This window comes from Scatophagus argus, chromosome 3 (genome assembly GCF_020382885.2).
Source record: "Scatophagus argus isolate fScaArg1 chromosome 3, fScaArg1.pri, whole genome shotgun sequence".
Classification (NCBI taxonomy): Eukaryota; Metazoa; Chordata; class Actinopteri; family Scatophagidae; genus Scatophagus; species Scatophagus argus.
The window spans coordinates 18,508,640-18,535,607 of NC_058495.1; positions in this window are offsets into that span (position 1 = coordinate 18,508,640).

A 26,968-nucleotide genomic window follows, 5' to 3' on the forward strand; every position below is an offset into this window, starting at 1 on the left:
ATATTCATAAGGAGTCTGTTCTTGTTCTTATAAGATCTCCAGATGAGAGGAGAGCTGTCAAAGCACCCTCATGTCGAGATGAAAAAGAGAAAAGATATCTATTCAATTCTGACGTTTCATTAATGAATAATTTTCCCCATGCATAAATATTAATAGATAAAATTAATTAGTTAAATCATTGATGTGGAGTAAAATCAACAGGGAAGCTCTGCAGCTCAACTTTGTGCATTCTGATCTCATTTAATTATGTTCCCGACTAATTAATTTTAGCATTTCTGCATGTTTGTGCAGATTGAATGCTTCATTACCGCAAATCTGTATACAGTAAAGTTTCTTTCAATAAACTTACAGTATATTTAATTTGAAGAGTTAACATATATACGGTAGAACCCGGCAAAGGCCCAAAATCTGAGGCCCTGGCCTGCGTGATCGAGCCCTCGACGGGCCTCGATGTGACAAAGGCTACAACAGCTATAAACTGTCTGTGAAACCTGCAAACACAAGGGCATGATACTCTCCCCTAAAATAGCTAAATATCAGTGCAACCAATGTTTCATACCTGAAAAAAATATTGCTCTTGAAATTTCAGTTTTCAATGTCACAGCTCTGCTGACTGACTTTGGCTTCCGAGGTGTCATATTATTTTACACAGATGAGCTTAGACATGTACCAAATGAGCCGTCCACTCCCCTAAAAATTGCTAATAAGGGAATCATTAAAGACTACTCTGTTGACCTTTTAAAATGCTGGCTCCCAGCTCCTTACTCTAAATCCCCTGCTTATTGACTTGGCAGCTTCTTTAAATGCCCCTCTTAAAGGAGCAGTGCATAGATTTTTTCCCCCCTCATACACTTTCTTCCTCCCCTTGACTATCATCTACGCAGGAGCACCATGGGAAATGACTGGAGTATTAATGATGTCCACAAATGAGGCAATCTCTCATGTATTCGACACCTCGACACAGTACTTTACAAGCACTTACACTGCATGTATACACAAATGCAGGTACCCACATATGTACACGCAAGACATACAAGCTTCTAAAGGGTCTGACCTGCCTTACAAAAATAAGCTTTTGAGCCCAAACTCTCATGCACCAAATAACACGACACTCACTGTTCTCCTGCCTCCTCCTTATTCTTCTCTTCTGATAAAGATTGCTGAAGCCTGAGGGCTGTGATGACACTGAGAGAGACTGCTCTATATATGGCACTTATGAAGTGAACATGGAGGCGGGGTATTATTGACAGAATAATAGAAAAGTGCGAGAATGGGCATAGAGATGCATCCCAGAGGAGAGAGTATGTTCTGTCCTCAAATAAACCCATGATGATTGAATGAAAGGAATAAAATGAGGTTCATTACATCCTCTAAGGGTAAGACAGACTTAAGCTTAACTTGCACACACTCATATTCATATATATGCATATTCCTTCATGCACATCCTTCCAGAACACCAAAGAAACACAAAATATTTGTGCAGCCACACTAGTACTCTTTTGAATTTAAGACACTGATCTCTGAACAGTGAAACATAATGACAGAGACATTAAAATTCTCAACCTATTTCAGAGTTTGACACATCTTCTCAAAAATGAACAGCCTGTTCTTTGGATGTCAAACACGTTACACTGTAGGCTTTGGTAAACAAACGCTAATGACACCTCACATGTTCTCACACACATCCAAGTGCCAGACAACAAAGGTTCACTCTTACTCTCGTGCTCCCTTTCACCTGTCCATTCATCACGTCTCTGTGCGCTGTGGTCGACCATTTCACTAATGATGCCAATTAATTGAAAACATCAGTCCATCTAAAAGATTAACATTCCCAACGACATAAAGTGGGGGAGGGGGTGGGCGGGGGTCTTGTCCATTGATATCAAAGCCTAAATAAAGTCATATTGATACACACTTTGGATCCCGGTGATTAAGAAGGAAACATAGGTTAAACAGAGAGGGGAACCACAGTTACTACTAATATGATCAAAGACATCAGATGTCTGAAAAGGGAAAAAATGTACAGGTGCTCAGCAGTTGAAGAAAGTTAGGGAACGCTCAGAACAGCAGTGATGCATAAGTTTTAAAATTATGCTGCATCAATTCACAAATAACATTTTATAATGTTCTTGTAGGCAGTAATGGAAAATCAAAAAGTTCTGTGTTGGAGTTTTTGTTTGTGCTAAAAAGAATCACTCTACTTGTATGCGTGTGTGTGTGTGTGTGTGTGTGTGTGCATGTGTGTGTGCTCTTGCACCTGCGTGTCTTGTTTTGCTAAGTATGTGGGGCTGCAGTGTCTCAGGATTAGTTTTTCTAACATATGAATTTCCTGTCCTTTCTGGAGCAGAGTTTCAAGTCTCCACAACATTAACTCAAATGATATGCAAACCCATGCCTGTTCTAAATGCACACACACCGTCAAAAAGAGACAGAGCGAGAGAGGCGAAGGCAGGCTCACTCCCAGGCTTGGCAGGCAGGCGGTGTGGCACATGCCTGGCAGACAGAGATGATGATAGTAGAGGATGCTTCCAGCCTTCTAGCTTCCATATCAGCCAGGTGTCCATGGACGAGATATGAAGAGGTTGAGGCGGGGGTGGGTGGGGGGGGACTGTCAGAGCCCAGGGAGGATGGGGACTGTGGAAGATGGAGACAACACTTAACAAAAAGATGAGCATGTGGGAAAAGGTTGCAGCTGGGAGCAGCAAAAGCAGTCATTTTATAAAATGTTATCTAAAGTCCTTATCAGATGTTTTTGCCCACTTACATTATGAGTATGTTCACATATATCATGAGGGAATTTAACTGAAATGATGAAAAACAATATTTTGTGTTCTGCATGTGCGTTGTTCTTGATATTTTAAGCCAAGCTTGAAATAACCCGATTACATTAGCTCTGAATTGGGAATCGGTAGACTATGTGATGCTAATAAAAATGCTAATATTAAGCTGCACATTCAGAAATGGGTAAAAAGGGCAACCGTTTGCCCACATATCAACTTGATCATCTATGCAGTGATTGTATGTCAGCTTATGTCAATGTACAGCTTGTTGCTCTACCCCCAGATTGCCCAAAAATTACTCAGGTTCAAGTTAACTTAATTCAGCAACTCCTCAGTGCAGAATTACACAAAATACAAACTTTTTGTATCTATAACTGATCTACTTTCCTGTAATCTACTGTAAGTAGTAGCTCTCTATTACACTCACAATTTTAGATGATATCTAGCTATTTCTACTACATGGCTTGTATGCAATTGTTGTATTTTGCTTCAAAAAATCAAAAATCTTCTTTCTCAATAGTGTAATAATGTTTGAATGTCGCTGTGGATCAAAGTGCAAGCAGACAGCTCATATTGTGTTAATTCTTATACTTCAAATGCTTAGAAAGTTTTTTACTTGGTGAAGAACATTTTCACCAGCGCTCTGCTCTTCCAACATGCAGCATTGTTTACAAAGCTTTTCTTGCCCAGCTTGCCAGCTGCTCCAAGCAACCCAATTACTGGGTAAAACCCTGGTTTAGTCTTCCCAGAGTTCTGCACTGCATCATGCATCCATCTCAGACCCCAGAGAGCTTCCTCTCGGCTCTCCACCAATGTCATTTACACCTCCTGCTCTACTCTGGCTTAGGTTGCCTTCCCACTGCTATATAACACCAGCTACAGCCCCCTGCTGACCAGGAACCCAAGACTCAAGCAAAACTGTGTTCTTAGAAAATGGAGACAGTGAATATGACGCAGCAAGACATCTCATTACAGCAGCAGAAGCTTTTCCGCTGGTGTTTGCCCAGACCCAGATCATCAGATGTGGAACGAGATTGCTGAGCTTGGCTCCATCTTTCTTTCTTTCTTTTTTTTTGTGCACAGGAAAAGAAATGAGCAGAATGGAGCACAGAGAAAACAGAGAAAAGGGTTGAGTGAGTGCAGACAGCCGAGCTGAGAGAGATCCGCAACAGAGGTACTGTAGTGGAGCTCTACAGGAAATGAAGTTGCACCTGGAACAAGGGGAGGAAGAAGTAACGTGGAGATGGGTTAGGTGTGGGGGCAGGTTGGAGGTGACAAAGCCAGTGAAGCTGAGCAGAGGTTGAGTGGGGTTGAAGCCACACTGTAAGCCCTTCTTTCCCCTGAGACAGGCAAAGTTAGAGGGTCGGGATGGGACTGGGTTACAGGGAAGGACCTGGGGCCATTTCATTACAGAAAGTGTCTGCCCAGAAGATGGGAAAAGGATTATCCTCCAAACAGGATTTATTGCAGGGGATAATTCATTGGCTGAACCCACAGTGGGAAAGTGCCATATAGGTTGAGGTTACAATATTGCTTCATTCACAGCTCCCAACAGCCTGATTTTCAGCAATGCATGTGTCTGAGTGTGCGCTCTTAAGTTTGTTCAGAGACAAGTAAGGGTATTTGTGGGGCAGTGGATGCATACGTAAGAGTGTGTTGACATGCATATGTTTGGTTTTGGTCCTTGGGAAAATACAAACGTTCAGTTGCGATATTGTGACATGAACAGTTCTTCCTCTTAGCGGCGGCATTATGAGGCATGAGAGAGTGAAAGAGAGAGAGAGAGAGAAACTGTTGCTGATTTAATAAATAATGAAAGCAAAATATCTGTCACAATCACTTAGGTGACAAGGCGTACATCTCATATGCAAAGAAACAAAATGCACCTTTCCACGTTCATGAGGAATATGTAAATAGTTCATATTATATTCTCCCATTCGCAGTCTGTTAGACAACAGCTGAGGTGTGAAAAACCAGGAAACAATATATGAATTGGGACTCGTTTGCTGTCTTTGGGCCTGCAGGGCACTTGACAAAACAATGATGGAGACATGGAGGAACACTGGGGAGATTTGCATTTAACAAACTGATGTCTCCTGGTCTGTCATGTTATATTAATGCTGGAGGAAGATTGCCACATTCTGGTCCATTCTGCTAAGGTAATAAGACAACTGGCTTCACAAAGCAGCGCTTTCATTTGCTGGATAACTGAGGAGAGGATGAGACGAATCATCTAATTTACAGCACGACCACTTTCACTGTCCTTTGGTCATAGCACTCACTTTGTCCATTGGCAAACTGAATTGAGCACCAACGCCTTGGATGAGAACCCCACTCCAGTTGCACTGCTCTGTGCACCACGAATCCAGACACTTGCATCTTCTTCTTGCCCTTTCATATTTTTCTGAGGATTGCAAAAATGAGTCTGAAATCATTCCCTTAAAAGGCTGTTGATTGGGGTGCCGGGGTCTGTAATTTGCAATTAACAAACGGGCTCTGGAATTTGATTTGGGTCAAGGTCCTCATTTGCATACTCCTTCCTGACTTGTAGAAAGACTCCAGGGGTGCTCTGTCTCGATGACGGTGTCTCGGTGTCTGATTTATGTTCAGCGGTCATGGTGAGGGAAAAAAAAAGTCGAACAGTGCTGCCCTGCTCTGCTTCACTGTGCTTCTTGCGACTCGTCACGCTCTTGCAGTTAATGAATTCTGAGCGCGAGCTGTGATTTCTATTGGTTCATCTCAATTGCCTGCTAATGGCAGGGTCATTAGGCCAGGGAAATAGCGAAGTCCACATCCAGTCTCCAGGGGTGGTTACTACAGGCAGCCAGTGCTTTGAGCTGTGACCTGAGATACGTCTATATGTCTCATCTCTAGTGAAAAACCTGCTCCCTAAAAGAAAGAAGATTTTTTTGATTTAACACGTGTAACAATAATCTGGTTATACTGGTGACAGCTGTGATTTTTAAAGGTAATTGTACTTAACTGGAGTATTTTAATGTTATTCCAGTTTGAAACACATTTATTTGACAACTGCTGTGATCAGTTAAATTACAAACCAAGATCTAACATATAAATGTACTTTGACTTACTATTTGAAAAATTCTACATTTTTACAGAACATTATAAAGTCAAATTTGTATGAGGATTGTCTGCAGCTGAAAACAGGACAGAGATATCAAGGTAACTATTACCTGTTTTTCAGCACTGACTTTCTGTTTCACTTACATTGTCAGTAAAACTTACGAGTGGACATTCTGAGCTCTATACATTGACGGCATCTTTTTTGACTGACGCCTGCGCATACGCACTCATTCTCCCATGCCCGTAAGCAAACTGTCAGGTGTAATTCTTTTTCATGACAGAACTATGAAACCTCGTGTCAAGATGCTTGAAGTGGAGCGGTTGAGATCTGCTCCCACACTGATAATCTTTGGGCCTTTATTTGAAGTGCACTCAGGTGCCTGCTGATGGAGTAAGCTCCTCATGGTGGGGGGTAGGACAGTTGGCAGCTGCCCTTGGGAGCGGCTTGCTTCATACTCTTGACCGCACACTGCCTTTATCTCCTACATCCTCTGGTTTCTTCTGAGAGATTAACAGGAAGGGGGAAAAACGCTTGTTTGTAGAACAAAATCGTGGCATCAAAAAGTCAGTGTCCATACACTGTCATATGTCATGATACTTTTCTCATAGTTTGAAGGTTTGGTTCCCAGTATGGCTCATTATTTACATACTAGGGCTGTTTTTCCCAACCAGCACATCAATGGTATGAATTAATCCTAAAATAAAAAGAAGTGACATTACATTTAATCACGCTGTCTCCCCTAACACTAACAAGCTAACATGTGACTTTTTTAGGTTGATGTGTCACACTTGTCAGCAAAAAAGTCACTTACTTACACATCCAGATACAGCGCAACATTAGCATTACAATGGAGTCACGTTTGGTCACGTTTCTGTTCCCTCAAAGCTCATGAGTGAAATGTCTGGCTCTTTAGCTGCTAAATGCTCCCCCCATGGTCATCAAAAGCCCCCAGGAAAAGCATTCATGTGACATAGTGGCCAAACCATTCTATTACATCACACAATGCACGGGGGCCCAGAAAGACTTGAAGTGGTTATTAAAATGAAATAGATATCTTAGTTTCTATTTTTTCCTTTCTCTTTTTTAGAAAAAAAAATCAAAAACTATTAGTATGAATTTGAAGTGTCTTTGGATTTAATGCCCGTGTGATTGGCCCGCTATAGTCACAGAGACATCCCATACAGTCTGTGGTGCAGCAAAGTCAAGTGTGGTTTATTTGACAGAGTTGGCAGTTCAGCATGGTGAGATATCAAATGATGCACTCTATTGGTATCAGTCTCACTTTTAGGGTGCTGATACTCCGTGGTAGTGCTGATAATTTTTTAAACAATACCCAGCCCTATTACCCATGTCTGAATGGTAGTTCATATTTCATATAAAAAGTTACAGTCCTTTAAGATAATAGATATTATTTCCAATTTCACTGTAGGAGGAGCATATGTCTTTTTTTTTAATTACGCATGACATACAGTACATGCAATGCATAAATGACAAGAATGAAGGTTGCACCCTCTTCCTAAGAATTACTTTATTCTTACACATTTCGTTTTAAATGACTTCTATACAGCATTAACTGGCTCAGATATTCAGTATATATCTTTAAATCTACAGTACTGTGTGTTTGTGCAGTTAAGGTCTTTGGTATTTACAGCTCCACTTCCCCATAGTTCATTACCGCTCACTGTATCTGTGGAGTGTGTTTAGTCGGGGAGCCTGTGGCCTGACAGTCCCCGGGGTGGAGTGTGTTTGTTTAGGGCCACTGCTCTGCTCGGACACTGAAATGCAGATGGTGCAGGGAGCCGGCCCTGGAGTGCCTTTGGACACGCTCTGCCAGAGTGCAGGGTCATGTTCTCTCGCCGACTACAAGACAGGAAATCCATTTAATTACCTGTGAAGCAGAAGACGGGGTGTGGGGGCCTGACAGAGGAGGACTGTGTTCCCTGAGCACTCTGCCAGAGATGGGGTGGGGGGAGAGAGGGAGGGGTAAAACAATGGCAGCGGGGAAGGAGAGAGGAATGAGCGAGCAGAGATACTGTAAAGAGAGCAAAGGGAGGCAGAGAGAAAGCAAGTAGGATGGTGGTTGCTTTTAAATTCTTCCAACATCTTCTCCAGTTAACCTAATTGATCCCTCTCTACCTCTCTTCTCACTTTCTCACCTGCCCTCACTTCCTTGAGAGTACCCTGTATTGCACATGCTTTGTCCATCTTCTCCTCATCCCTGCTCCTCCTGACTTAACTCTCCACGCACCTTTTCACAACTCTTTCTCTCTTCTGTCCTTTTAAGTCTTCCTCACTGTCATCTGAAAATTGTTTATTTCAGTTTCTTTTTGTTCACTCTGTTTGTCCCTGCACACTGTGGTCTAATTTGTCTCTCGCCTCCTTTTTTGTCCTGTTTGTTTTCTTCTCACTTTTAGGACCCCAGGAGAACTAAAACAGCCCCGACACTAGACAGGTCTACAGATTGTTGCTGCTTTGTGGACCTTGTGGAGAAGCTCAAAGCTCAGGGGGATAACACTGGTTTAGCTAGATGAACTGTGTGAAGAGGAAACTCTAAACAGCTGTTATCTCCAGGTGTAAGCCCAGTATGAAGTCACTCATTGGTTTGTGGATTGCCATTTGGAAGCCTCGAGGTTGACATTATCGCAGTCGTCATCTTGGTTTTCTGGAGCCAACAGCAACCATAATTGGATGAGATGGTGGAGCTGGAGAGGATACAAAATGTTACGCCTCTATGGTGATTGGAGGGAGACTTTTCAGACCCAGATGCTTTGTTCACTATTTATACAGTCTATGGCTATGTCATCATACAGCATCAGTCATGAAATGCCCCAGTTGACAATGTTAGATTAAACTACTTTAAACAGTAACATTTTGTAACCAAATTGCTACAGCAGTTGTAGATAGTTAACTTTGTTTATGCTGGTGGTCACAGAACGGCCACAATGTTGTATCAAACAGTCAAAATGCTACCACTGCACAATATATTTCTTCATATGTGAATCTAAAGAAAGAATGCACACACTGTAGAATGAAGCCAAAAAATAAAAACAAAATAGCAGCGTATGAGTGGAAATGCATTTTCATCTTTTTGATTGATGCAACAAAATAGGCTTCAGTAACTACCATTGCCTGCCTTCTTTCTCCAGGCATTTGCTGGAGTGCACATTCCCTTCCAATGCTTGGTTTTCACATCTTCATGCTGTCGTGGCATTGCCATTGTCCAGGTGTTACTGTGAGAAATGGCAACAGCAGACTTTTCCAGACTGAAGCCCAGAACTGTCACCTGTGTGGGTGAGCTTGGACCCAAACGAAGTCCTGGAAAATTCACCCTGACACCCTCCTGGCTGGTTCCTTCCCCAGATCTGTCTCTTCAAATGGCAGAGGAAAGAGGTACAGGATCAGCAAGCATTAACCTTATCTTACAGATTTTCACATAGGGAAAATGATTGAATATATCTCCCACACCAAGAATAGTGAAGTCAAAGACAAAAAAAAGCCCCTTCTGGCTCACATTGGAGAATTACATGACAAATTCATGAACAGATGTAGAATTTTACACACAAAGCAAATGACTGCAAGTCCCTGCGAGGCTTCTTGCATGAAACTCTTGGGTAATGAGAGGGAGCAGATTTGGATAAGCATGAGTGCACCCAGAAAGAAAAGAAAAAGGAGGAAAAATCTATAAACAGATGCTAAATTTTATGCGCAAAAATGATGACAAGTTGCTGCAAAACATGCTCAGACATGCTCAAAACTATTTCTTTGACTGATCAAAGTGAGCATGACATACAGGAATAAAGTAGGATAACTAGCCTGAGGTCAGTTTGTTTTAATGCAATGTGATTTCAGTGTAGAATGAATTTTCAGCAGCACTAGATCACGGATCAGGTAACATGGTCAAATGTTCGTACAGGTTATAACAAGTTAAATAAGTATGACTTTACCTGGAGGTAACACCGAAACACACCTGTAATGGAGCCACTAAACCATCATTAAACAAGAAAGCTCTGAGTTCTAATAACTACACTATGTATTAGCAGCAAGTAATAGAACCACAACATTAGTCTACTGTTTATATATGACAGTTCATGTACAGTATTTGTCTTTTTTCATTTAAGTTTGTCTTACCTGTGGACTGTTGAAAACAATAGGCTGTAAAAAATGGATGGAGCCACGGTGATGTCGGTTATAGGTTTCTGATTGTCTTGCTGTTGGAGCCAGCCTCAAGTGGCCATTCCAGGAACTGCACATAGTTGTTGGCTTCATTTTTAGCCCTAAGGGTCTGCACTTGAAATCACTGCCCACCATGGTTAAGCTGGTTACCACTTTATGTAGATGTAAAATGGAAAGTGTGCACACTTGTGTCAATTATAGACCCTCACTGCACAACAAATTTGTGGGCTAACCACTGTGGCAATGTGAATAAATCTCAGCAATTACTTTGATTAGTATATAAACTAATAGACCCAAGGGCCAAATTGGCAAAAATAAAAAAAACCTAGAACTTGCATTATAGTTTGCAGTTTCTTACCACGGAGCAGCAGTTAGAGTTAGCAGTTATTTATAACAGTTTAAAGAGATACAAGATAGACACAAATTAAAGTTTTCATATGCTCGTGCACAGAGAGGTCCAACAGGATGTCTGCATGTGGTGCTCTCTCTCTAAAGATCAATGTATCAGGTGATAATGAAAGTGTGGTGAGAAAGGAAAAGAAAGGAAAAGAATATTAATAGCCAAATAAGAATTACTGAAACCAATAAAGGGAATAAAATAGTAGAGTATAAAACAGCAATACTTTATTCCAGTTAAACTGATTTAAAAGGCCTTAATACAAATTCTAAAACCTGAAGTGAACTGTCATTCACTACAGCTTATGCAGAGTCCTCGAGGCTGCAATAATAAAATGAATTATGATTATCTTTATAGGCTATATTTCTTCATAATTTTGTATCATGATGTCATTGAATATTATTTCTGGTCTACAAGATTCAAGTCATGTTTTCACCAAGTAATTGTTTTACATGTCCATAAGTTCTGTTTCGTTTTGTCAGTAGGTCATTAGATAACTATGTCATGTCTGTACTGCACAGAATTGTGGGTAATGAAATCAGTGAAGTTTGCACCTCAAGTGGACTCACTGGAAGTCTGCAAAAAGGCCCATTGGGGCCCCTCATGGACTGGATGAAATGTGGGTTTGGACAGCCCTCAGCAACTGCAGACTTCCTGTGGACATGTCTGCAAAGTCTGAGTCTGCAGGGACGTTCATGTCCGGACATTTAGATTGAGCCTTTCTCACAAGCATTAAGTGTAGGGACCTCCCCATGGGAGCCCAGACTTCCAAGAATATGGCACTCACTGAAAAGAAAAGAAAACAAATACAAAAAGAACTATAAGTAAATAAACAGGCCAATTGGTTCAACTGCATGATCAAAACAACAACCCCAGTAAAATAAAACCAATAGTCCAAACAAAATGCAGAAAAACAGCAGTGGTACAGTAGGTCAGCCATGTCTGGCATGGGGCATTAATATGTGGAACGACTCCGAAAGTGTGGGCAGGAGAACCATGTTGCTCCAACACAATATCTTTAGCCAGCATGTCAGCACAAAGCTGCAATACTAAACACTACCAACCACAACAGAGACAGGACAGGAGCCAAAAAGTTGGCGTAGGCCAGGTGCCTTACATAACCTGGCCCTCGTTAGGAAATTGGTTGGGGAGGAGCCAGGGCTGGGGATGCATTTACACACACTGACAATGAGGGAACATGCCCCACCACAAGAGCACCTCTAAAAAAAAATCATCATGCACCATTAGCTGTTAAGCTCTGAGGAGCCATTCAACAGCTTGTGGGTGTGATGCACTATTCTGCTGATCAGCCACTCTTTGATATTCCCATGCAAGTGCGAATTGAAGTTAAATCGAATTGATGATATGTTGCCTTTGCAGAGGATGTGTTAATTTGAAATCATTCATTCATTTGTTTAAATTCATTGTAAATGTGTTGCCTGAGGAAGCTGAGCATGCATCACACACACTGGAGCAGAGAAGCTGGCTTATTCACAGGGGCTGTTTGGGTATTGGTGATCCCACACTTTCAGCTATTTATTTCTGAGCCGGAAGAATTGCAGAGCAGGGAGGAATGAGGTGAAGCACTGAGCAAGTTGAGAGAATTTTATGTAGATGCCTGTAGTCTGCATGCATCAGAGAGTCACAGGTTTCTTTGTGTCTGGATAAGTGATTCTGCATGCAGTACGACGGACAGGGCGCACTGCTGAGAGCAGGGGGCATCGTGCTCTGAAGTAACCTTGTTGTTCTGAGCTCTCACCATGGATGTAATGCAGCTCTGTCCCCCTTCCCTCGTCCTCCCTCCCACCTCGCCCGTGGCTCCCTTTATTCCTTCACCCTTCTCTCCTCTAACCCTTTGCTCCTTGCTTCTTTCCTGGTGGGTCAGCCAGCTAACGATCTGGCCGACTCAGGATCCCAAGAGACTCAGTTCAACTACAGTTCAGGCCATGACTGGGTGAGAGAGAACGAGAAAGAGGAAGAGACAGAGAGAAGGTACGTACAGTATTCATCACCCTCCTTGATCATTTGTCACTGCTGCCTTTGCTGTGTAGTAGATGTTTTCTAACCATAATTGTAGGAAAAATAGTCTGTCAGAACTGATGCTATAGTTCAAAGTTTGAAGCTGTTGATTTATGTTTAGAGTATATAGTGATTTTTTAAACCAGAAAATTTGCATTTAAAGATTGCTAAGAAAGTAAGAGCTCAACATTTTATCAATATCACCCTCTCTTTCCTTTTATTAAAACACTGACATTTCACCCTTTTCTTAACAAAGAGCTTTGTGCAGGTTGTGTGTGTGTGTGTGTGTGTGTGTGTGGCCCCTTAAACTAACACAATTAGCAATAAGATAGTTGTGGGCTACTGTTCAGCCCTGTAAAAGGCAACATTACCATTTCAGAGAAAGCATAGGTGAGATTAAAATATTGATTTCAGACATTTGTACCATTTTGACTTTATCGGAGTACGTTTTCTGCCATGTTTATTTTTAATACGACTTTAGGATCAACAGTGAAATGATGTGGCAACTATGACAAGACGTGTGACATTAAAATACATTGGTGCTGTCTTGGAAAATTTTTAAAAATCCAGTCAGCTGTCTCCCTGTGCCTATTTCCATGCTTGTGAATCAAACAGCATGAATTTCCTATCCAACTGTCTAAACAAAAACAAAACATTCCTCTGGTGAAAAACAATGTGGTCTATAAATCACTCACAGGGAGCTGAGATACTATGCAAGGTGTTTGGAGATGATAGTTGGCTAGTGGGAGCAGCAGAGCGTGAACTTGGGTTTGCGAGAGATGTGGAGTTGTGACACCCCTGTCCTCCACCACCTGTGTGTACGTGGATAGGTGCGTCTGTTGGCGTGTCTGTTTGGGGGAGGGGGTGAGGAGCAACGTGGCAGGTGGCAGCCTGCCTGTTTCAGGTGAGGAAACTGTTACCTCCAGTTTACACCTCGGGCATTAGAGTGGGTGTGCATTTCAATGTGTGTAAATGGTGTGTAATTCAAAACACACTGGTTATATGCCACAGGGCTCAGACAGCCAGAACTATTCATTTGTAGCAAATGCATTTAGATACGCAATTAATAGAAATCCATGAGTGCAGCACCTGACCTTGCTTATGTCTTGGTAACTTGACGGCAGGGTGGCAATAGTGTGTGTGTGTGTGTGTGTGTGTGTGTGTGTACAACCAGTCTAATGACACCAGGGGTTAGAGAACTCTTTCTCTGAGTCGATCCAGAAGGAAGCCAGTCGAGCTCATCATGTTGAAAATAATTAATAATGCATTTAATAAATAGCTCCTGAGCCAGCAATGTACTCTCACCATCTGCTTCAGTATAATTCCCTCTCTTTATTAATGCCAGATAGCCATTAGACGACTATGGAGATGACATAATAATGCATGGCATCATTCACATGCTATTTGTCTCTTCAAATTCCAATCTGGGGCTTGTGTTTTTTTTTTTTTGTTTTTTTTTTTCTCGACTCTCTTATCAGCTGAATGATTTGGCTCAATTAGGTAAGGGCTTCAGTCACATCTTTGTTAATCAACTCATTTTAATAGAGGTCTTTCAGTGAGCTGTGAGAATTATAACACTTTGACAAGTTACTGCAAACATACAGAGTGTATTTTTGCTGATTTACTATGTATTGCCATTTGGTCAAATACGATCGTCTGAAGCAAAGCATATGTGTTTCTATCTGACAGAAGGCTCTCTCAATGAAGCTGTCTGCCAAATAAATGCAATGTTCCTCAGATGTACATCAGAATAAGGGTCCCCGTCGGCGCAGTAATTCGATATGTTTTTGCTCAGCTAAAAGCATATTTTTGCAGTTCTCCGACAGACCTACTTGATCTAACATGAATCATTTAATGTATGCACTTTGGTTTGAAGGCTAGCATTGATTTTAAGTTCACAGCAAAAGGCCAAATGTGATTGAAAATGAAACTTGGGTAGTACTGTCAGGCTGTATCTGGATACTCAATTCACGTACTTAATGCCCTACTCTCGTGGTTGTGTTTAATGTTGAATACTGTCTCTGTGCACCTGCTGTCAGAACATATTCCCCAGGTTATCCTCCCAGGTCATCTACCCTTTAAAAAGACAACACATATGACATTCCGGTTTCATAATACAAATCTTTAAATAGTGTTCACCTAAGATATTTCATTAGGAGGATGTTAAGAAATTTTACTATGTGGAGCACGTAGCCTAGGTCATTGATTTTACTTCCCAGACTTTGGTCTCCATACTTGAACCTTACTGTTTTCCAAGGCCATGCACATACACCTTAGTCCCGACAAACAGATTCACTTAAACCTTGCAGTTCCTGCTGGATACAAAGGTCCTCGTAAGTGAAGGTGTTGGGTGATGTCAGTTCAGCGAGGTGAACTTTTCCTCCTGAAAGTCATGTGCTGATGCGGTTTTGACTCACATATCACAGGCGATGTCAATCAGTTCATCAGTGGGTTTTGTTTTCTCCCTTGGAGCCTTTTGTTTCTCCCCCCATGTTCTGTGTAAAAGCAGAAATCTGAAAGGTCTAGCTTGGTGCTCTCTGCATCAGGGGGCAGTCAGTCACTTCAGATTAGACTATGGATGGCAGGCCAAGGAGAACAAAAACTGTCTCTACAGGAGAGACACAGTAGAACACCGTTCTTTTTCATAGTGCATCTCTAAACTGAGTCCTGTTACAAAAAAAAAAAAGGTGAGATGGGGCAACGAAGTGAGTGCACAAGAGCCACAGGCAAATATCTTTTCAATAAGAGTGGATAGGTTTTTGCATACAGCTGAGAAGGCTTGTAACAAAGAGGGGGAAAAATGTAATTTTGAGCACGAAAATACAGACTTAAAAGTGATGTTTACCTTTTTTGAACATTGAAACTTTCAGTCAGTCGCCAGTGAAATAGAAGGTTGTAGAAATGTAATAAGACGATGAGGGGAAAAAAAATCACCTCTGACTCCCTCCACCTCTTTGAAGTTCTGAAAATCAATGCACCAGTGGAGTTGTGAATGCCATGTTCTGGTGAATGATTTATACCATTTCTCAAACAAAGAAAGTGCTAGAATCCTCTTGCCAGCACTTCCTCTCTGCCTCTTTGAAAGCTTATGCCTTTGTAGCTCATACAACAATATGTGCGTCCAGAATATGTGTGCCATAAATTAAGGTTGACTGGACAAAGCTGGGATTCTGCCCTTGTGCTACAAAGGGGTATTATTGTGCAGCAGAGAAGCGCAGGAAGAGCGAAGTCATCTGCATCTGGATGGAGGAGGAGAGGGCCCTCGCATTGAGTCTGAGCCCCTCTGTGGCTGCTGGGGCCAGGCCTGCTTCTGCAGATAGACTTGTTCCAGCTCGCAGCCCTCCCTGGCTCCTTCCTCTGCATCAGCCCAGGAACAGATGGAGAGAGGAGAGCAAAGGAGGAGAGGAAATAGCTCCCTGTTCAGAGCTTGGCAGAAGCATTAGATGTGGGTGTATACAGTTGGTTTACTGTACACCCAACACAGCCATGTTGTTTAGAGCATTTTTAAAAGTTAAGTGCGATGGCCCTTCATGTGTTGAGGCTGACAGAGAATGACTAAGGAAATACAGAGTTTGTCTAATTTTTGTTGTGCATCTTTCTGTTTCACATGTGAAGGAATAATTTGACCATTTTGGGAAATACACTTATTTGCTATCTTCCTGAGAGCTACATGCATATATTGATAGCAGTCTTCTCTTCTTATTCTTGGAAAGAGGGCAAATGACCGCATTTCACCAAATCATTCCTTTCCATTAATTAGTGTCCTGCTGAAAGTCTGAGCTCTGAATCTTAATATTTGTCCCTCTTCATGTCCCTCCTCATACCAGTACCTTCTGTATGCCACCAATAATGGGCCAAATGACCTCTAGTTCTCCTAACTCTCCTTCATTACACTCAAGCTGCTAGTTATTGGACTGGGGAGAGGCTGAGATGGCAGTGTGCCATGGTACAAGGGGCACAACTGATGACATTAAACTCTCAGATCAAACCCTTGTGAGTCTCTCCCAGCCAGAAATCATAAACGGAAAGCCATTTGCATATTTGAAATCCATTTACATATTTGAGACTGAAAAGCAATCACCAGCACACACCATTTTTCAGTCACCAATAAAACTTTCGGTAAATGAACTGTTTAACATCACAGCTTTCCAGTGTAATGGATGAAGTTCTGTGTTTGCTGCACATTTCAAAGCATGAAACTGTGGATATAATGAAGCCATAATGCAAAACTGAGGAGTCCAGGCATTCTGTCTGTGTCTGAGTTGATGTGCAATGGTGCGCTGAGGAATAATAATGATGTAAAGGGATAATCATTCATAATGTAGTTCAGACACTACAAAGACACAGCCCCTCAGGAAGAGTCATGGGAAGGGAAAGCTGGAAGAAAAAAGGAAGAGCAACAACACCTCCTGCAGTTTTGCATGCTATCGAACGTATTGCAAACATCCGCGCTGTGCCAGATGAGAAAGCAAAAGAGTGATGCGTGTTGAAGCAAATTGATCCTATCTGAAAGGGCTCAGAAAACTTTAGCCCAGATCAAAGCTCATACTAAGGCGCTCAGATCACCCAGTGAAAAGGCAGAGCGGCAGGGGAAGAGAGGAAAGAGGGGGAGTGTCTTGTCTCGTCTAATTATACATTTCAGACAGCTCGCCACCAATTATCTCCCCTTCAGTAGCATCTGCCCTTCGCATGACCGCAAAGCTAATGTGTGGCAAGCCCACCGTTGGGTTGGAAATTCAAGCTTAATGTATGGTAAGCTGCTGGAATTTCCCCAATATCTGATGATGAAAAATTCAAGGTGAAACAAAGGTTTGGGCCTAATCAGTGCAGTTAAGTAGTACAGTTTTTTATCATACCTGCAAATACTAACAACCATGGCCTTTGTGATTTTGACAACCCACAGCCCTGTGTGACTGTCAGAGGTATTCTTCTTTCTCGGCCAATTTGAGGCGACTCTCTACAGAAAGCAACAGTCCAACCACACAGCCTTTTGTTTTGCCCTGGGGAGCCAGTCAGCCACGTTAGCGTAGAGGTGGTGTTTCAGTCGTTACAGTGACCGCTGTTCCCGCTTAAAACTCAGGGCAAGATTCTGTGTAAGAGGCAGTGAGGCGGTCTGCTACCTTGACACAGGTTCCCCAAATTGCCTGTGGCCATTTCAACTGCGCACATTCGAAATACCAACGCAAACAAGTTTGGGAAACACAGACAAGACTTGTGCACATGACAGTATTCAGATCTTATTGTGATGATCAAATGTTGCCCCACAGATAATACACAGAAATAACTGAGTGATTAAAAGCAATGGATTACAAAAGACGCAATACATTAACAAACTACAGAACAGGAATTATTCATTTTGGCCCCCATGTTACTGTTAACACCCTGGAGTCGCTCCGGTTGCCGATGAATGGAAGAACGCTCGTCTGATACTTTGATTAATATCTCTACAATGGATTTGCATAGTAACTTACTTTAAAAACTGACCTGCAGGGCACTGTTTTGACATTCCAATGAGTCATTGTTTGTGATTACAATATTTCCATTGCCTTTATAATCCATCATAGAAACTGGTGTTAGTTGCCAAAAAGTAATAATAATAATAATAATAATAATAATAATAATAATAACAAAATATAACAGATAAATATGTGTCTTGCATCATTTTTAAACAGAGGCACAAACATCAGCTCTTTCCTTCTGTTTAGCTTCAATTTCTCATGTGGACAATGGACATGAACTGCCTACCCAAAAAGGTACAACAGCCTCTTTACTTTCCAAGAACACAAAGTGAACCACAACATGTGCTAGTGTCCTTTAACCGCCGTTCCACTGTAAGCGTCTTGATCCTGGTGTGCTATGGCAACAGTCATGTGGTTGGCAAGAGGCCATCAGCACAGCCCAGAAGATCATCAACACCCATCTGCCTGACTTGGAAGACATCTACAGCTCCTGTTGCCTGAGGAAAAAATCCTGCATCTTAAAAGAGCCATCTCTCCTTGCCCATCGCTTGTTTGTCCCTCTGCCCTCAGGAAAGAGTTACAGGTCCATTAAAGTGCGCACCACAAAATTAACGAACAGTTTCTACCTCAAGGCCATCATCTCACCGACCTCGGCACTAAAAGTAAACGTCCCCTATAGACAGTATTTATTCTGTGCCATACCTATTTATACTCTGCAGCCATCCTGTACAATATTCTGTACTCTGGATTATTGCTAGTATCAGTGGAATATACAAGGGTATATACATACATGTATGCATGTGAAAAATCTACTGGTGGAGCTGAACAGAAAAATCCTGAACTAAAAAACTGTAGTGCTAATGTCTTAGCACTCAGAGTCAACGATTATAGACTAGAGTGTTGGGAGAAGCAGGAGTTAGTTTGCAACATCCTGAAAGGTGCGACTCGCTGGCTCAGATAAATCATGCAGTTGGGGGTCTGTGAGCTTCAGCAAAGTGAATCAGCCAGATGCAAAAGTGTGTGTGTGTGTGTGTGTGTCTTTCTGTCCATGAAAGAGCAGACCTTTCCCACATGGCAACAGGCTTCACTGGAGCAGACAATTGCAATGTAGCCATGTGAGAACAGGGCAAGATGGAGTCACTTTTGCTGATGGCTCATAGAAAACCCAACAATTTTGATATGGGAAGACACTATGCCAAAGGCTGGACAAACATTAACAAAGTCTCCGTAAAGGTTCCCAACTGCTTGCTGCCTGAATGCTGTGTTCTGCTAAATGTCAAATAAACCCCAGAATTTCACCTGGCATGTGTGCGTTTGCACTGTATGTGTCTGTGTTGGTTGGAATAGGTATGCAAACATCAATCAGCGTGAATGATAGAGCTCACTGCCAAATGTACATGACCATTTTAACAGCACCATGTTGGCTTCACAAATCACAGCATTTGACTTATCATCCCTCAGCAGCACCAGGAATTATATAGAAACACTGATTATAATAATAACTCTTTTTTTTATTTTAGAATTTTGTTATATTATTTGAAATATAGTTAGAGCGTTAGTTATTCAACATGTTGGATCATAGATGTGAAAATAATTTCATCTTGTCCATTTCCAAAATAAACTGCCCTTTCTCAGCTCCTCCAAGAAAGTTTTCTATTTGGTTTGTTTGTCTGTTTGTGCTGCAGGATTATAGAAAATATTGGCCTGAATCTCATGAAAGTAAGAGGATGGGTGTAGCATGGGAGGCAAGGAAGAACCTGTGAAAATTTAGAGTGGCTCTGAATCATAATACATAAATTATTTTGCACTTTCATTAACATTGCAAGAAAATGCATTTGGGCATGGCTAAATAAATGCCATACATCTTAAAATCCAGTAAACAGCAGTTCAATAGTCCAATAGTGACAAAGCAGCCAGGTAGTTGTAGTAGTTGCAGATCAAAATCCACACTCACTGGTACCAGCTGTTCAAACTCCATACAGGAAACAGTTATTATGAAGCACTTGGGGACAGTGCAACACTTTTTTATATATATACAACCTTAAATTTTACTGGAGTAAAAAATTCTTCACTTATGAAGACTTATGATACTTTTGCTTTTCATGAAAGGCTTCTGATGTTAGGTTATTATATTGAAGCCTTTTGTCATGAACGTTAACCTAAATATTTGACTACAGTTGTCCTCTCCAGTTTAGTCACTGATTGATAACTTCACAGAAATTCAGTTAGCATAAATTGCAATTGCATAAAAGCATAAAAAGATCTTCAAGTTTAAATATACAGTGAGTAGTTATTAATAAAGATGGTTCTGAATTACTCATCGAATCAATTTCTGTACTTTTAGATTTTTAATATCTGCAAATGTGTGGTCTGGGGCAACCCTACTACCTCAGAAATTACTAAATGTACCCATAAATTTTCTCATGCTAATATAACCAGTTAAAGTATGAAACCTTCTGTTGAAAGGCACCAGAATACAGTAATTGACATCCACTCAGGTGGAAACTCATGGTAGATTGTCCCACAAAGATTTTCAGTGTTTCCTAAGCCCATGCAAGTATTTAAAATATTTCCAATTCAGAAGTACTTCATAAATCCACAGTTGAGATGATACAACCTCAGCTACTCACAACCATATTTTAACAAAACTTTAGTTATAGTTTTAGAAATATATCCAGACATGCACTATATAGACAAAAGTATTGGCACACTCGACCATTACAATAATAAGGACTTTCATGACATTGCATTCTAAATTCATAGACAGCTCTGCAGCTACAACAGCTTCCACTCTTCTTCGAAGGCTTTGCACAAAATGTTTCCACAAAATTCCCTCAGTGTTTCTGTGGCAATTTTTACCCATTCACACAGTAGAGCAAGACTGAGGTCAGGCACTGATGTTGGCCGAAAACGCCTGGCGCGCATCTCTGTTCTAGTTCATCCCAAGGGTGTTCAATGGGGTTGAGGTCAGGGCTCTGTGTGGACCCTCCTTTGTGCACTGAGGTACATGCTGGGAGAGAAATTTAACTTCACTGGAAGTAAGGGGCCTCGCCCAACCCCTGGAAAACAGCTTCATACCACACCTGAATAATAAAGCCGTGTCCGAATACTTTTGTCTATATAATGCAGATTTGCCTGTCATAGAAGAGTGGGCTACTGTTCTTGGTGGAGGTCTTCAATCTCCCTGTGCCCATCTAGTTTTAGAGTGAAATAGAAAAATAGCATTCAGTTCAGTCACACTTCATATAGATCCAATGTCCTTTTTTTTCTTTTAATGTTACGAAGGTCTACTGTAAAACAGATTGACAATGTTATTTTGTCCCTGAGGGTTTCTGCCATTTTCAGATGTATAGATCCAATGTGGAGGCACTGAGCCATGCTGTCAGCGCTGAAGGGCTGCTTCCTCTCGCATGGCAGAGCTTATTGGTGGTCTAATAGCCATCAGTGCAACCTTTGTGCCTTCACTTACAGCAATTGCAATGTGGCCTAATGATAACATAAAAAGTCAATGTACAGGGAAAGCATGGGTAGGTACAATGAAAAGGATTGCATGCCGAGCTGAGATTGTTATGATCACAGCTGAGCTCATGCCCTGCAAATATCTGAACGGCTGTGTGAAAATACAGCAGTGCCAAAGACAAGCAAGAGGTCAAAAATATATATATATTTTTAATACATCATGAACCAAGATTCCTTGGGAAATGAACTTTTTCACATCCACTTTACCTCTAAATTCATCCCCAGCAAATCCTTCACGCATACAAAGGTCTTCATCATAATCATTGTCATCATCAAATGCATCAAAAATACATTTTAAACAACGACATCTTAAAACTTAAGTTAGTTTTAAATTTGATGGAATATACATTTCAAATGTCCCTGACTTAGTGTACAACTTCATTCATCCAACAGGATACCAGCATGTACATAACTATGCATTCAAATCAATGGTGCAGTACGTATTTTTTTTTTATTATTTATTTATTCGTCAATCCACTCATCCATGTAATGTCAGCTGTCATGTGGCTGATGTATATATTTTGTGATCTTGACTGAGGGATGAAGTTGATATCTCAAGCATGCTGTAATGTTTCAAAGGTCAAATAATACAAACTTACCCTGCCATTTCAGGCACAAATGTGACATAAACGAACTCATGCTTATAGCAGTGTGACAGAGACAATGTGGTGATGCCTGTACTGTCACATTTCGATCAAGCAAAAATTTTATTATATTGAGAATGACAGAAGATTCAGAATGTTTCAATACATGTGTCAGTAATCTTTAATTATCCATTGCTTATGCATTTCTGTTCGGATTTCATGTCTCTCTCCCGTTGCTCTAGCGCAGAAATGCCACCCACTTGGTTGCCATTCTGTACTGCCTGTAATGTAGACTAGCTTCTCTTTGAGAACACCAGGCAACCTAAACACACACACTTTTAGCTTAAAAACATACTGAATTAGCTTTCTGTAGTTTAAATACACATATACACTGATAGTTTAGCTAAATGCATTTTACCCTCATGCCCCTCTCAGTGCCTCTCTCTCTCTTTCTCTTTTCCCCTCTCCCCCTCCAGCAGATAAAGCCAATCTCGGGACTGGCTCCTGCCACAAAACGTTCTGTAATAGTCTAATTGTGGCTAATGGTTTGTGCAGCTAATTAAAGTGTATGAATTACAATAATCAGTCAGCCGCATGGAGGCCTACCGCCTTACGCTGCTCCTTCAAGCGTGGAAGGCCAAGACCGGAGAGGGGGTGACAGGGTTGGGGGTGTGGTGCTAAGGAAAAAAAGGTGAAATGAACGTGATGAAGAGGAGGAGAGAGATATGCTTGACACAAAATCCTAAGGCCATATGACTGCAACACGAGTTGATGTGGGAGAAAGAACAAAGACGGCAGATGGGAGGGACGTAACTGGCAGAAAGGGAACTTGAACATAAAATGGATTATACATGTAAAATAAGGATAAAAAGAAAACAGTGTGGATTACATGTTTTTCAAATGCGTATGAAACAAATATTAACGGGAGCAACAACAACAGCAACAACATGGTACTAACATGGAATAAAGCTTTAGTCATGTAGTCAGTTTGTATTGAATATATTGTTTCATTTGACACAGTGTAAACCAGAACATGTATGGTCAACATGTAGGGTGATTTTTTTTGTACAAACAATCTAAAAAATAATAAGACCTTTGTTATATATTTTATTCTTTACATTATCCAATCAATGTTCAAAACTGAACAAATGCACAATTTTATTCAAGATAACAGTTTGTTGTATTTGGCCAGTGGGGAGGAAAGAAGCTGATGAATGATTAATTGAGTGAGTGAGTAATTGTAACGTGACTAAAACTTTAAAACATCACCTGGTCTATGAACATTTCTGCTCCATCTAAGTCATGTAGAAAGATTTTCAGTGCATCCTTTTGTTGATTTGGTTGCCTTTTGTTTTCATGACCACCAGCAGTAGAAATGTCTACACTGTGCATTCAAAGAAACAGTTTGACATTTTGGGAAAAGTTCTTAGTTGCTCTCTTGTTAAGAATCTCATATTTGGCTATTGATAAATATGTTTTCAAGAAATGGTCAACTTAGAATCATGACTAGAAACTGGAGGAAACAGCCAACTTAGCTAAATTTAAAGATGCAGAAATTACACCCCCAAATCTCAATAATTAATAAGTTTTTGCCAGGAGAGACTCAAGGAAGTCACTGTGGCCAGTCACAACACACTCTGGTACACAACTTGTTCTTACATGTTTTTTAACAATTTAACAAATGAGAAATATCATTTTAATTAGTTTGATGTAGAGGTGCTGATATATATATATTTTATATATACATATTTTGTTACCCTTTGAATATAGCCAGGCTACTTCCTCCTGCTTATGTCTTTATGCTAAGCTAAAGTAAGCATCACCTGTCTACACATTGTTTTTTAAGGAATATCCTGCATGGTTTAACTGTAACAACTTCAGTGTTGCCATCTTAACTTCCATAAAACCATCAGCCAAGCAGAGTTCTAAATGTTAAGTATTACTCCCAAACAGAATAGCTTCATGTCGCACTGGCTGTCTTTTCCTAACCAGAATAAACTGCCTTCTGTATAGCTACAAGCTGCATCTCCTTTCTTGGTTTAAGTGCACATAATGGCAGCAGTAAAGTTTTACAGGTCGGCTTTGACATCATTACATTGTGCACAAGTCCTCTCCTTGTCAGTTACATGTTAAACAAAAGAGCACAGCAGACATAAAGAATTCCTTTGTAAAATATACAAAAGCATGCACAAATGCATTTTGCACACTGCTGTTCACAATGTGATATAGACACAACAAATGCAGTATTGTTACAGGATGACCTGTGGATTCGCTTCTTCCATTTGCCTCTGAGAATTGAACTCTTATCCAGAGAAAATTACTGTGATGTTTGTCCGTGAGAAAAGAAGTGAGATGGTCCAACACTCCTGGCTCTTTCCCTGAGGAGCCAACATCTGTGAAGCAATATGGGAATGCAAACAGCGTGGGCGGCACATAAATAAACTCCCACATTAAGGCTTTGACAGTTACTGGCGCTCTATAGATGCAGAAAAAGGACACAGAGAGGTGAAGAAAATGGGGCCGACTGATGGCCAAACCGCACAAACGAGAAAACAGGAAGGAAGAAAAGGAGCATAAAGCATGAGAGGTGGTGATGGTGCACAGGATGGGCGAGGATTGCAAATCCTGATGGAAAGAGAAGAGAGAAGTGGGAAGAGAGCAAAACTGTGATGACAGGTCTTATACAGAGAATTTTAGAGAAAGAGTGATAGAGGCTCACACCCAATTGTTTTGTCTTGTCAAATCAAATGGGCATTTTAGCAAGTTGTCCAAACAATGAGTGTTGAAGGAGGAAAGGAATCAATTATTCATGATACAGAGAGCCACTTATTACACGATAGTCAGCCCCACACACACAGACACACACACACACACAATTTCCTAGATGGTGAAATGACTTAGTAACCAGGCGATTTATTCCCTTTTAATAGGGTCTCAATTGCAGCAGCCTCACTCAGACAAATGAGCAAACAAGTCGGAGAGTGACAGTGATATCCATTATGTGTTTAATTATCTTCAAAGTTCCAGTGAAGGGCATTTCTTTGGCTAATGGAAAGACAGTGCTAAGTGTCACAGCAAAGTGCTCCTCAAATGCTCCAACAAAACTGACTAGCTGCTCCTCTACGCAGACTCTCTGAGTTTTGACGGGCATCGTTAGATTTGGCAAATTGGCACAATCAGTTTCCTCGTCAAAAATAAACAGCATTTGTTGTTATTGGTGTCTTTTCCTTTCCATTTCCAAGTCAAATTCCCTTGGCGATAATTGGACTGAGTCCCATTAGTTGGCAGTGAAATGCAGCATGCTGATTGGTATATTCAAGGTGAGATGATTGAGGCAAAGATTGGGGCCGGACCGAAATGTCACTTCTGAGTGGGTCTGATTGCATTGTCGTAAAGCAGGAATCTGTGATTTTTTTTTTCCCGATGCAACATTCACACTGAGATTAGCCTGAAACCTCTGACAAAGATTAATTTAATGCCAACATGTTTATGTGTGTAGGAAAGAGACAGTTTGCCAAAGTGAATGTGGGCTACTGACAGTTGCTTCTGTTATGTATACAGGCTCTCCAAAGACACATTTATTGTTTAACTTAGACCAACAAAACTAACATCAACTTTCTAACTCTTTAATTTAAATGTGGGAGAAATGTGCAACTTTAAGGGATGGAAAAAGTGGTGTCAGTAGTGGTGACCTGACAGCAAAGACCCAACATTTAAACTGAGCCTTTTGGAGTTAGAGACAACACACCAGCTGACGTGATGCTATCACTCATTAGCTGAGCAGAATGATAAATTACACTTATTCCCCTCCCCCACTCTCATCTTTCAACTCTACAGCTCCATAGCCCATCTGGGGGTTGGCAATAAGTTACTGTGAAGGCCCAGAGTGACTGAGACATGGCTAAATGTTCTTATTTATTTGCAGTCAGACATTAAGCCGGGAGTGAAAGGAATGAATGGGAGCATCTGTCGATGTGCGGTGCCATGGTGGTGACTGGCCCACAGCCCCTGAACACTGCTTTCTGCAACGCTTTCATTTTTGGCATGTGTGTGGCATGTGCATTGCATGCATGTTTGTGTGTGTGAATACATCTCTGCCCTCACCATCATAACAATGGCTCATCATTGTAAAAATATGTCTGTTTTTATCTGTAGTATCTTTAAATGATGTGTTCTTGACCAACAACATTTTAAACTGAAGGAAGGATAGATGCTACATCGTGCTGTTTATTGTAGTCACAGGTCTACCACTAATGCACACTTAAAAAAGTGTGATGTTTCAGGGCTACTATTGCCAGATCCAGTGGAAAGAGGACATCACACATAATTATGTCCATTTTTTTGTTTGACGAGAATGCAGGAAGAGGATTGGTGGCACAGACATAAAGAGAACCAGAAGAAGACACTTTCATGGATATGTGTGTTTCCTGCATGCTGCATAGAACAATACTCAGGCTTTTACCTGGTGCTGGTTGTGCAAGATTCAATCAAAATTACACATGGGTCAGATGTACATAACTGAACTCTAACAATGTGCACAGCTCATTTAGAAAAATAACTCACATACCTGCTGCCTTCTGTATACAGAGGTAATCAGCAGAAAGAAAAGAAAAAGAAGAAAAGTCCTGATAAGAATGAAATTTTAATCATAACATAAAAGTAGTTAGAAGTGTCTATGGGGCAAAAAACGGATACTGAATGTGGAACAGACAAGCCAAACATGAAAAGGAGTTTGTTGATGCTGAAAAGGTCTGTGTGGGTGCAGCTCTTCCAATTTAAGTGTCAAAAATATCAAAGAGGGTGCTATGTGATCTGCTCTGGTGCAAAAAACAATCAATTCTGAGAACAAATTTGCAGCGTGTTTCCAGATTTCCAGTGACATTTTCTCTCCTGCTACAAGTCTCATCCCACTATGACATCTGTGTCACAGAAAACATTCAGATGGAGCAGGCAAT